The sequence below is a fragment of the Prenolepis imparis genome, unplaced genomic scaffold (assembly GCF_030444845.1).
Source record: "Prenolepis imparis isolate NDT839.2.m4 unplaced genomic scaffold, iyPreImpa1.0 SCAF_16, whole genome shotgun sequence".
NCBI lineage: Eukaryota > Metazoa > Arthropoda > Insecta > Hymenoptera > Formicidae > Prenolepis > Prenolepis imparis.
This window is the reverse complement of record NW_028141174.1, coordinates 980,606-993,152: the sequence shown is the minus strand read 5'-3', so window position 1 is coordinate 993,152 and position 12,547 is coordinate 980,606. Positions and strand designations below refer to the sequence as shown.

Here is a 12,547-nt window from a genome sequence, read left to right as displayed (position 1 = left end):
CTACCTCAGCATGGGTTTTCGCTCGTGGGATCTGTATGAGTTTCCGCTATTGCAGCGTACAACCAAACATTCATGGGCTATTAAGACCGCGACTCAGCTGGAGAAGCCACGTCTGAGGATATGAGTCGATTCGATGATTGCAAATTGACCGACGTGAAACTCTATCTGAACTCGGAATGTTATCCGTACGACGACATGAATCTGGACTTCGATAAAAACAGATGGTCGATTCTGTACGACACGTACGCGCGTTTCTGCAAAAACTATTATGGATACGAGTATCTCGAGCCGAGTCTCACCGTCTCACTGTTTCTACGTAACGGTCCATTCGTAATCATCGATTGTTCTCGACAAAACGAATCGATCAAGAGCGCAACCGTGGATGTGAGATTGGAATTTGAGTGTAAGGAGAACGTGCCGATGAATACCACTGCGTACTGTCTCATCATACATGATCGCGTGAGCCAGTACAACCCGTTGACCAACGTTGTACCAAAACAAAATCACCTAAGTGTTTGCGTCAATTTAGAGAGGGGGAAAAGGAGTAGGATATAATTCAAAGTGTTGTGAGATGGTTGTAGAGTTTCGTTATTCCTCTCGACTGACTCACATCGAAGAGAGATTTCATCATGTCTGTACCAACCTTTGTCGATCTGCAAAGATTCATCATTTCGGACAAATTTATCGCGAAGGAAGTGGTAGTACTGAAAAGGTGAACTGTTCTCGCGCACTTCATTTTTAAGAGTCTTGTACCATGGCATCTTCTTACAAAATCTGAAAAGTCTCGGGCTTTATGGTTGATGGCGAATCATCATGGACTGCATTGGAAGGATGGAATCATTGCGTACAGCATGGCGAAACGATTGATTACGACGGCTGTAATTGAAGATGATGAAATGCAGTCTAACGTATACATTAAGGGATGTCAGAAACGAGAATGATTGGCTGATATGCTCGGTGACAATGCGAGAGAAAACTTAATCATCGAGACCTTGGATGCTGATTACGACGATATCAAGTCTCTAAATAATCTAGATATTAAGAATACTATGCGATGTGGAAAACATGTTAAGAATTGCGCATTACAAAATGTATTCAAAATATTTAACTGGTGGTCGCAACGCCAGAAAGAATTGCAAGATTTGGAAAAATAAAATATTTAAACATTCATGTGTTTTATCTTTTATTCCCCTTCCCCAATCCTTTCCTCGCGAGTCGTTTCTCAGAATTCTTTTTATCCGAGTGCCGTTTCCCCTTCTCCTAAATTTCATAGCGCATTAATCTCCCACCATATTTAGCCCCACTACTTTTAAAAATAAGCGTCATGTATACTCGATTAATTTCTTTATACGATCAGTGTCGCGTTAACCGTTCGTACTGGTGGTTTCACTTTAATAACGTAGAAAAAAAATATACTCCTCTGAAAAAAGCAGCGGCTCCGGCAGACACGTGAATAATTACATACCGAATTGTGATGAAACTCCATCGTTTGAGAACAAATGCGACAAGTAAGTTTAACTTTTTCTATTTTATATCTTTATATTTTTACAAATTATATTATTTTAAACTAATTTCATTTTACAGCATTTCGTTGGAGCATCGTGTGGTTTGTATACTAGGCAGACGATACGCATTGACAGCTACCGAATTCAAATTCTTCGAAATTGGTATCAACGTGGGTCCATCGAGTTACGTGGAGATCGTTATAGGAGATCATCGATGAAAGGAACTGATATTATCTCTCGAAACATGGAAGGGACATACGAGCAACGTCATAATATTCAGAATTTCCTTCGGAGCGACTCTAAAGATATCTACAATTTTATAAGCGTTGGACCTAACAGTGCGAGTTCATACGATTAACGACGCCAAACTCATAAATCTCGAATCTTCAAATGTACGCATGATGATGATTGAATCGACGTTACATCATATGTTCGATCTCGATCCATGCATCGATGTAACTTGTGATCGATTGATTAGAATTACAGAGACAGTCGATGTCAGTTTACACAATTTTCTAATATCGCGTCCACTGTAACGGATAATAAAGAAGTATCAAATATAATACGCGCTAGCAACGCCTTTAACAAGCATCAGCTCATCGATTGCGAGCTGACAACTTTAGTTTTTAGTCAATAATATATAAAAATATGTAAAAAAATAATAAAAAATTTTTAAGTTTAAATTATGATGTAATTTCTTTGCACGTATTTCCCATCCAAACTTTCTCCCACACGTAAACAGTTCCCCAGCTCTCATACGTATAGCTCCAAATAGTTGCGGGGTCCTTGCGGGGGTCCTTGATGTCATGTGGGGAAGGGGACCGTGAGGCTAGGGACCGCGAGAGATAGCGCTTAGAAGAGAGAGGCTAGGGATCGCAAGAGAGGTGTCACGGCGAGAAACATGAAAGAGAGAGATAGCGCGAGGCTAGGGACTACGAGAGAGGTTTGCAAAGGAAAAGAAGAGGAATTTTAAAATAAACACATTTTCTTTAATATTGACATTAAATTTTAATTACTATAAATGTGTATTTATGTGTGTGTGTGTGTGTGTGTGTGTGAATTTAAAAATTAAAAAGAATATAAATGAATATATAAATAAATATATATAAATGAATATATAAATGAATATATATGTGTAAATGAATTGTGACGTGGTCGTCACGACGCGCGTTCACCCCAACCTAATCGCGGGGCAAAAAGCCGAGCGGTCACGCCAATCGCGAGAGAGCGAGAGAGCGAGAGAGCGAAACCGGAAATCCCAGAGAGACTGAGCGCCGCATTATTAATTATTATTAATTCGCGTGTATTTTAATTTATTTTCGGGAGCCTGACCGAGAGAGAATATTGTCACCGGAGAGAGAGAGCGAGGGGTATTGTCGTCACAGGAGAGAGACAGCCGCCGTTCGAGAGATTAGCAGGACGCAAACACAATCGAAAACAATTAGACCTTCCTGACAACATTGAAGGAAGCCGATACAGCACGTCATACAGGAATTCGGCTTTGGCGATCTACCGGCAGGAGATCCAGTGAAGCGCCCGACAACAGGCGCAGGAAGGGCCCGAGACCGGGAGGATAAATTCCCACCCGTGGATTACCGCCCCGTCGAATACTGGACACAAGGTCACCGCGTGGAGGCCTGCGGCGCGAGGTCGCGAGGGCCTCAAAATCCTGCGCAAATACTGCGCGGACAAATATTTTTTGTCGTTATCGCGAGGGGTGCTGTAAACCCCTGTACGGCCTTGCTAATCTCGCGCGGCGACAGTAGACGGCACGGCGCCGTAATTGGTTATCGCGTACGCACCCCGCGTGCGCAGAATTGAGCCAGCTGTCGATTTCGGACCGATAGATCCGGGAGATTGGTGCGACCGCTCAGCTTAATTAGGGGTTTAAGTTGAAGCTTGCCGGTTTTTATAGGTAGGTGTCGCTAGCAGGATGTAGGCATTTCTATGATTTGACATATATACGATATGTTTCTATTGACATTAACCTCCAAAAATACCCAAGTCTCATTCTGTCAAAATAATAGCGCCATAGTCGTTTATATCAATGAATATGTCGAGTTTCATTCCAAATAAAGAGCATTTGCGGCATTCGTTGCTTTTCTTATTTCATCAAAAGAAAAAAGCAGCTGAAGCACATCGTTTGCTAGTAGAAACTTATGGTGAACATGCTCCAGTGATTAGAACGTGTGAGACATGGTTTCGTCAATTTAAAAGTGGAGATTTCGATTTGAAAGACAATGAACATCCTGGTGCAGCGAAAAGGTTTGAAGACGAGGATTTGCAGGTGTTGTTGGATGAAGACCCAACCCAATCACAACTAAAATTGGCAGAAACACTTAATGTGTCCCGAGTAGCAATTTGCCAACGTTTAAAAGCCATGGGAAAAATCCAAAAGTATGGAAAATGGGTGCCACACGCATTGAACGACAGGCAAATGGAACATCGAAAAACCATTTGTGAAATGCTGCTTCAACGGTTCGAAAGGAAGTCTTTTTTGCATCGGATTGTCACGGGTGACGAGAAATGGATTTATTTTGAGAACCCGAAGCGAAAAAAATCATGGCTTTCACCTGGAAAAGCCGGCCCATCCACTGCAAAGCCCAATCGCTTTGGGCGTAAGACAATGCTCTGTGTTTGGTGGGACCAGGATGGTGTGGTGTACCACGAACTATTAAAACCTGGTGAAACGGTAAATACGGATCGCTACCGACAACAAATGATCAATTTGAATCATGCGTTGATCGAAAAACGACCGGAATGGGCCCAAAGACATGGCAAAGTTATTTTGCAACATGACAACGCGCCGTCTCATACCGCTAAACCCGTGAAGGACACATTAAAAACACTTAATTGGGAAATATTATCGCACCCGCCGTACTCTCCAGACCTCGCCCCGTCCGACTTCCACCTTTTCGCATCGATGGGGCACTCACTTGCAGAACAGCACTTCGCCAATTTTGAAGAAGTTGAAAAATGGCTCGTCGAATGGTTTTCCTCGAAAGAGAAAAAGTTTTTTTGGAATGGTATCCATAATTTGCCTGAAAGATGGACGAAATGTGTGGAATCAAATGGTCAATACTTTGAATAAAAATATTTTGAGATTCCCCTGAAAATTATGTGTTTTTTTAACGAAAAAACCGGCAAATTTCAACTTACACCTCTAGACGTGTGGCGATCAAGGATCGATTTTGGGCCATAGAGACGAACTCGAGAGGGACCAAGGCAAAGGGAGAAGTTCCGGTGAGGCTACCCTATCGTAGGCGTATCTAATTATCACGTCCGTAAAGTTGTGAATCCAAGTCTGGGCCGTTCTGACGCGATTGTCTCGTTTAGTGAAATTTTGTCGCGTGGGCTCTGCCTTTTTCGGGAAAATACTTGGTCTAAGAGCGATCGACGTCACGCGGCGAGTACTGTTGCGAATTCGGGCATGTGGAAAATGTTAACGCGAAATTTTTGTCTCTCTGGAATTCGGTCATATATGTCGCGTCTCATATTACACGGTTCTCGCGTCTTTCTTTAATATTACTTCTGTTAGTGCGTATGTTTGTCGGATCTCATTGTTGTATGCGTTATCCGGCTGTGTCCGGACGTCGTCTTGTGTTAACCTCATCGCGGAGGAATTCGACATAAATAGAGTGAGAGCGCAGTTCGCGACCACCGGCAAGCGCGTCAGAGAGAGAGAGAGAGAGTACGAGCGAGAGAGCGAGCGCAGTCGAGCGCGCGAGTGAGAGAGAAAGCGCGCGGGGAAATTCCGGCGCCCGCGATTCACCTGTGAATTTCGCCCGTCGGATCGCGAAAAATATATTAATCCAGATATTGTATCACTCTCCAGTCTCGTCGCCGATCCGAACTTCCGATTGTTCGTGATCTAAGAGTCAGTTCGATAATGTCTACTTGTACGGTCACGGTTATTCTCTAGTATTCTTCTATGCTATCGATGCGCATATCTCGGACTTAAGCTTGTCGGATATAACTCTGTGTTCAATCGTCGAAATATTTTCTTTTGTATAGAATTTTGGGTTTACTGTGTCTTGTATATTATCTTCCGTCTCTCTATATTCATTTCTTTATTAATTTTATAGTTTTCCATTATATTTCAGTATTATTCTCGTCTCAAGTTACATTTTGTTATATTCCTCTCTTCTTTTTATCTTTTGTTATATTAAACCTATTCTCTTCTCCTTATTATTGTAATTTGCAACTATACTTCATTATATTAAATATTTCCTTATTATAATCTATTATTATATTTTTCGCCAAAATTTATTTCTATTTTTTCTTTGCAATAAAATTCATTATTTTAAATATGATTTTTTAATAAAACGACCAATAGAGCCAACCACGAAAATTAATTCAAATTTTTAGAACTGTATCTCTTGGTTTGAGATTACTAAGTTCCATCAATTCATAATCCTCGAACTTTACAACGGGAAAATAGGCGAGAAAAATATTGGTCCGAAAAGTCGCTGAAGCGGGAATTGAACCCGCGTCTTTCGCTTGCCGGGCGACTGCTCTTACCACTAAGCTATTCAGACCCTTTCGATCCTATATTTTTCATTTGCCTTATAATGGATGTTAGTAAATAGCGCCATGAATTAGGCCCAGACGCAAATATATAAATTTAACTTAAATATTTTTATCGGCTCTCAATATTTAATAAATAAATAAATATGATTTTTTTTAAAACGACCAATAGAGCCAAGCACGAAAATTAATTCTAATTTTTAGAACTGTATCTCTTGGTTTGAGATTACTAAGTTCCATCAATTCATAATCCTCGAACTTTACAACGGGAAAATAGGCGAGAAAAATATTTCATTATTTTACTTTGCTTAACTAAATCGCGTACTGCTTTTCTTTAGTACTGTCAATTTAAATGTCTGTGTCGTCATTTCTGTGTTCACTACATCGCGAAAAGATTGTAATCTTCTTTCGTTAGAGTAATTTCGGCAACCACACCCTGCCCCTCTGCCGTTAAGCGAGCTAGTCAGCCCGTAGCGCGATTCCCGGCCGAAATTTTGCGTTTGTTTCGCGATTTGTGGATTGACGCGTGAAAGACCGCGTCTGGCGCCCAAAACTAGTCTCTCGCGGATATTACGGTTGGCGTTCTGCTGCAGCACGCGCGGAACGACCACGATCTTAGTTCTCGCCGCGTAAAATATTAAAAACCCCTGTGTTATGCTGACGGCACGCTCCGTTCTTCCGGCTTGTCGTGCGAGCCGGGAGAAAAAGTCGTCACAGAATATATAAATGAATATATAAATGAATATATAAATGAATATATATGAATATTTATAAATGAATATATAAATCAATAATATGAAAAGAAGGGCAATGAGCCGTAGCAAGAAGTTAGTGCTTATAATTAATTTATTTGAAGTAATATGACGAACGTTTCGATCTGTATTAGATCATCTTCAGTGTACAAAAAGAAAACGAAGAAAGTTTTATTAAAGAGTATAAAACGTAATTTCGGATCAAAACATAATTCGTTACATATTAAACTACTAAAAGTATTATAAATTAACGGTCAATAAGTGAAAAATTATATAAATACGGTCGCAATATAGATTGTCGAAGCGTCCCCATAATCGTTTGAGTAATAGACTGTAATAAGATTAGTCGAGTTAGAGAAGTGAAAAATGAAAAACAATGGTCATCTGAATAAGAGAAGAGGTTGATACATACAGAATTGTTTCTTGAAAATCCTTACACACCAAAAGTACATTTCTGAGTCATGTGAGACGTTGGTTAAAACGATGTTAATAATGAGAGTGTCACTTTGTTTATTTAAGCCCGATATTTGGCGTTTTATATCTACCATTTCTGAGATAACTCTTTTTTGATATGACGGTTCTTCATGTAGAATTTTTACATTGTCCCAGTCGAATTGATGCTTATATTGTAATCGGTGGCTAGAAATAAGTGGCTAGAGATGAAGAACCGTCATATCAAAAAAAGAATTATCTCAGAAATGGTACATATAAAACGCCAAATATCGGGCTTAAATAAACAAAGTGACACACTCTCATTATCAGAAGAATATGCTCCTTTCCTTAATTCTCCCTCTACTCCTTCCGCCCCTCACCCCTCTTGTTCGTCTTCCCTCTCCTAACATCATATACATATCCTCGAGGTCTCTCAAATCATTTGTCTTGTTGTTCGCAACATTAACATCGTTTTAACCAACGTCTCACATGACTCAGAAATGTACTTTTGGTGTGTAAGGATTTTCAAGAAACAATTCTGTATGTATCAACCTCTTCTCTTATTCAGATGACCATTGTTTTTCATTTTTCACTTCTCTAACTCGACTAATCTTATTACAGTCTATTACTCAAACGATTATGGGGACGCTTCGACAATTTATATTGCGACCGTATTTATATAATTTTTCACTTATTGACCGTTAATTTATAATAGTTTTAGTAGTTTAATATGTAACGAATTATGTTTTGATCCGAAATTACGTTTTATACTCTTTAATAAAACTTTCTTCGTTTTCTTTTTGTACACTGAAGATGATCTAATACAGATCGAACCGTTTGTCATATTACTTCAAATAAATTAATTATAAGCACTAACTTCTTGCTACGGCTCATTGCCCTTCTTTTCATATTATTGGTTTTTATCATAGGAGCCTTGTGATTTATATGAATATATAAAATTTAAGATATAAAATATAATATGTCGCGGCAAAGGTGGCGGCCGGGCGGTGGTGGATGCTGCGAGGCGGTGAGGTGGCCGGGCGGCTGTGCTGACGATGGTGGGGGGCGGCAGAGCGGGGGCCGTGGGACTGCTGCGAGGCGGGCGGGACTCCTGTATAACAGAAACAATTTTTATTTAATTTATTAATTATACATGACAAATATACATATATTTTTTATTTTATTATAAAAGAGATACTTACATATAATCTTGATCTCTTATTAGATACCCCAAACTTCTTCCCCCGGATAAGGCTCGAGCCCGAAAAGCCATCGGAGGAAGAATATATCATTATAATCCGGGTGTTCCATATTTTGTTCGAGGAATCACCCCACAACCAATCATGGTTCTCACGATCCACCCGCCGCAACCACCGCACGTTCCTCCGTCTCTGGATGTTCATAAATCCGTGGATATTAATATCCTCAATCAAAATATACTGGAAAAAAATTTAACAAATATAACAAGGAAAATTTACAAATTTTACAAATATAATACACACAATAAAAACACTACTTACTGGTGATGCAAAGAGCCAAAATATCGCCCGTACTACACTGTCTAAGAATCGGGCCCCCCAAAATTCGTCTCGGAACATTCTTGGAGACCCCAAGAAGGGCATATTTGTGAACATACCCCTCATTAATGTTTCTAGAAAACAAGGGCCCAATATCTTTCCTGATTCAAACGGCATTTTTCACTTTATTCACAATACTTTATTAACAACACTTTATTCACAACACTTTTGTCCACGACTATTCGAGGCTTTATGACGAACGTCGCGGAGACAGACCCTCTCTCCATAACCCTCTCTTCATCCCCATCCCCTCAGATAAATCGTAGTAAACTCGGGCGCTATCTGTTTATAATAAATTCGAGTGGTTGAATATCTGCGCTCTCTTTCTTACCCGTAAACAGTCCCCAGCTCTCATACGTAGCTCCCAATAGTTGCGTGGTCCTTGCGGGGGATGACGTCATGTGGGGAAGGGGAACACGAGGTTTAAGGACCGCGAGAGTGCTTGGAAGAGATAGCGCGAGGCGTTTATGAGAGAGCGAGAGATGGGGAACGCGATGCTAGGGACCGCCAGAGATAACGCGAGAGGTGCACGCGAGAAAGGGATAGCGCGAGAGCGCTTAGAAGAAAGAGCGTGAGGCGTTTATGAGAGAACAAGAGGCACATGTGAGAAAGAGATAGCGCGAGAGGCGCACGCGAGAGAGATGTTCGCGAGATAACGCGAGAGAGCGGCAAGGCGAGAAAGAAATATCGCTGCGAGATAACGCAATGAGAATTTTTTTCAATAATTTTAAATAATTTTAAATATTTTAAATAATTTAAATACCATTTTATTCTTTAAGAAAGATAGCGTTTGCAATAGATATATTGTGGAGCAATTGAAAAAAGGAGAGAGAGGAATTTTTAAGTACATATTTTTTAATATTAAATAATAATTTAATTTATATAGAAATGTGTATTTACGCGCGCTCGCGCGTGTGTGTGTGTGAATTAAAAAAAATTTTAAAAGAATATATAAATGAATATAAAATATATCAAATTTGCTGCACATTTTTTGAATTTATCAATGTCGTGAATATCTGTTCGTTTTAAAACCCGCACTTGTTTCTGTTTAGTAAGTTTCTCACTACAATCACTATCGTAATCAGAGTCTTCTAAAATTCTTATTTCATCATCGGATGATATTCTTCTTCAACGTTCATAATTTCATTATTCACATCTTCAACATCTATTTTTATGTCTTCATCATTATCTTCAATGATCTCTTCTTCACTCTCTTCGACGATAATTACATCTTCTATATTCATTTCCTTTATGCACTGTGCTCTTAACTACACGAATGCTATAAAGACTTTTTGACGCGGAGACAGACCCTCTCTCCATAAGCTTCAACCCCATCTCTCTCAAAATTCCACAAAGGAATATCGCAGTAATAAAATCGGGCACTATCTGTTTATAAAAAATTCAAGCGGCCGGACATCTCCCCTTTTATCGCGAAAGGTGATCTCCCCTTTTATCGCGTTGTCGCTTTTGGCACAAAGCGGCCGGACATCGGCGCGTAATGCAATACGCTGTTTTGTTTATACCGGCCAAAAAACAAAACGCGATAAGCGTCTCCCGCACAGCGATAAGCGTTTCCGTCCCGCGTGACGTCATCTCCCTCGCCACCGAGATTCCCCCTGCCCCGCGTGACGTCAGACCCCCTCACCACGGAGAACCCCCCCCGCTCCGCGGCCCCTCTCGGAGCCGTATGGGTTAGAACTCCCTCTTTATTCCTACTCGCGGCGCGAGACACAGACGAGAGCGAGAGATGTTCTTCCCGATATCCAAGTAATATTTTTATTGCCGCGAAATCTCACGGATTTGAAAATTATATCCGCTGTACGCTGAGCACGAAACCGCCCGTACGATCTAACGCGGCGCAATCGATACCCGATTTTGGCACGTGGCCGAAACTTCGCCCTCTCTCTCTCGCGCGCGCTTGCGGTTTCTCTCACTTCCGCGGCTTCCGCGCTCTCGCAGGTGGTCGCGAGTAATACCCGTTCTCTATGTCATAGACTTTTTCACCCGAAATCCTTTCGCAAACGCTCACACAGTGGATCGAAATTAACTCTCGCGACCAACCTTCATGCATCGGCAACGGCCGATTACAACGACGACACTCACGAAATCACAAGACGCAATTATATGAAAACGCGACAATGCAATGCCGCGATACGCAATACTCGACCGAATCCCGGAAAGACGATGTTACCGCGTACTCGAAATTACGGACTACGGTTTCGAAGACTCTCGTTGCTTAACGCCGGTCGCTTGCAAACGCTAAATCGCGAAATATCGGACAAGGCCCTCGCAAACACCCCAAAATCACCGAAGTTACTCGCGACGGCGTTAGAGCAGTCGAGGCTCGGACTTACACGAACACAATTCTGACCTTACGGCACGGGTAGCCTCACCGATAAAACTTCTCTTCTTCCGGGCTCCTTAAAGTCTTCGACAGAAAGCTTCCTCAATCTCGGGAGACTATCTCAATCTCGAAAAGCGGGCTCTTGAGCGGGCACGCGACTCGACAGACAGTACGATTTCTTCTTCTTCTCTTCTTTTGTGGCAAAAAAACAGCTGGTATGTTAAGTGCTGATTATGCTGCCAGATTGTCTTCAAGAGATGTACATTGGGATGGTTTGTTGAGATCAGGCTTAAAGCAGAACCCCTTGCTTATTACTTTTTGCTTTTCAGACATTAAGCTTTTGTTGATGGAAGGATCATACAGCCAGAATAACGATTATTATACTTGAATAATTTGGCATTTAAATATTTAAATTGTGCTTTCGAAGAAAGAAAGTTATAGGAAGTATAATTTTAGGATTAGGTTCTTTTAGTAGTTTGAAAATATCATAGGGGGGGAGGACATTTTAGGTGAAATTGAATGTTTTTTTTATAGAGTGACGATAAGAGTGGAAGTTTGGACATGACCATAGTATATGATTAATATCTTGAGCTGGCACTCCGCAATCACATGCCGGAGAGTCCAACGATGCTGCATCTATAAAGACTGTAGTTAGTATTATAATGATTGGAACGTATTCTACTTATTGAAACTATATCAAAGCGATTGAGATTATTGGAAAACCAGGCACGAGAGGTGAAACTAGTTTTTAAAATATAAGGAACCAGTATGCATTGCCATATTTGTAAGAAACCTCTTTGTTGTTTTGACCATATTTTCCCGAACAGCACAATACAAATCCGTATGGGGAACTAGGAAGTCAGTACGAGTGCCTTTATAAATAGCTTCTTTTGCTAGGAAATCAGCTGTTTCATTTCCCAAAATTCCTACGTGAGCAGGAATCCATACAAGGGAGATGTAATATTTTGCAGAGAAACTGCTCTGAGTTTGTTTCTTAAAGTTAGAATCTGATAATTAAAGTCTCTATTAAGATTATTGGAGGAAAGGACTTCTATAACGCTAAGTGAGTCTGAAAAAATGGTAGCTTTACTAATGTTATGTTCGATGATGTACTCAACTGCGTGTATGACTGCTAGGCATTCTCCAGAGAAAACTGAAGAGTTAGAGTTAATTTTAAACATTTTTTAAACCGACAGGGAGGGAGAATAAAATGCAAATCCAACATGCTCTCCTGTTTCATACTTGAAAGCGTCTGTAAAGAAAGTGTGTCTATTTGTTAAGAGTTGGGCGTATTCAGTTTGGAATATTATCTGCGGTAATTGAGCTTGTCAGATCTTTTCAGCGATTTCTTGAGAAGTAAACATAGTTTTCGGTGAGAAGATGATAGTATCATAGTGGAAAAGGTATAGA

General features: G+C 40.6%; 1 pseudogene; it reads left to right on the top strand.

The window, feature by feature from the left end:
- The first annotated feature begins 120 nt into the window (after nucleotides 1-120).
- On the top strand, nucleotides 121-2,142 carry LOC145946458 (uncharacterized; annotated as a pseudogene).
- Nucleotides 2,143-12,547: the final 10,405 nt, after the last annotated feature.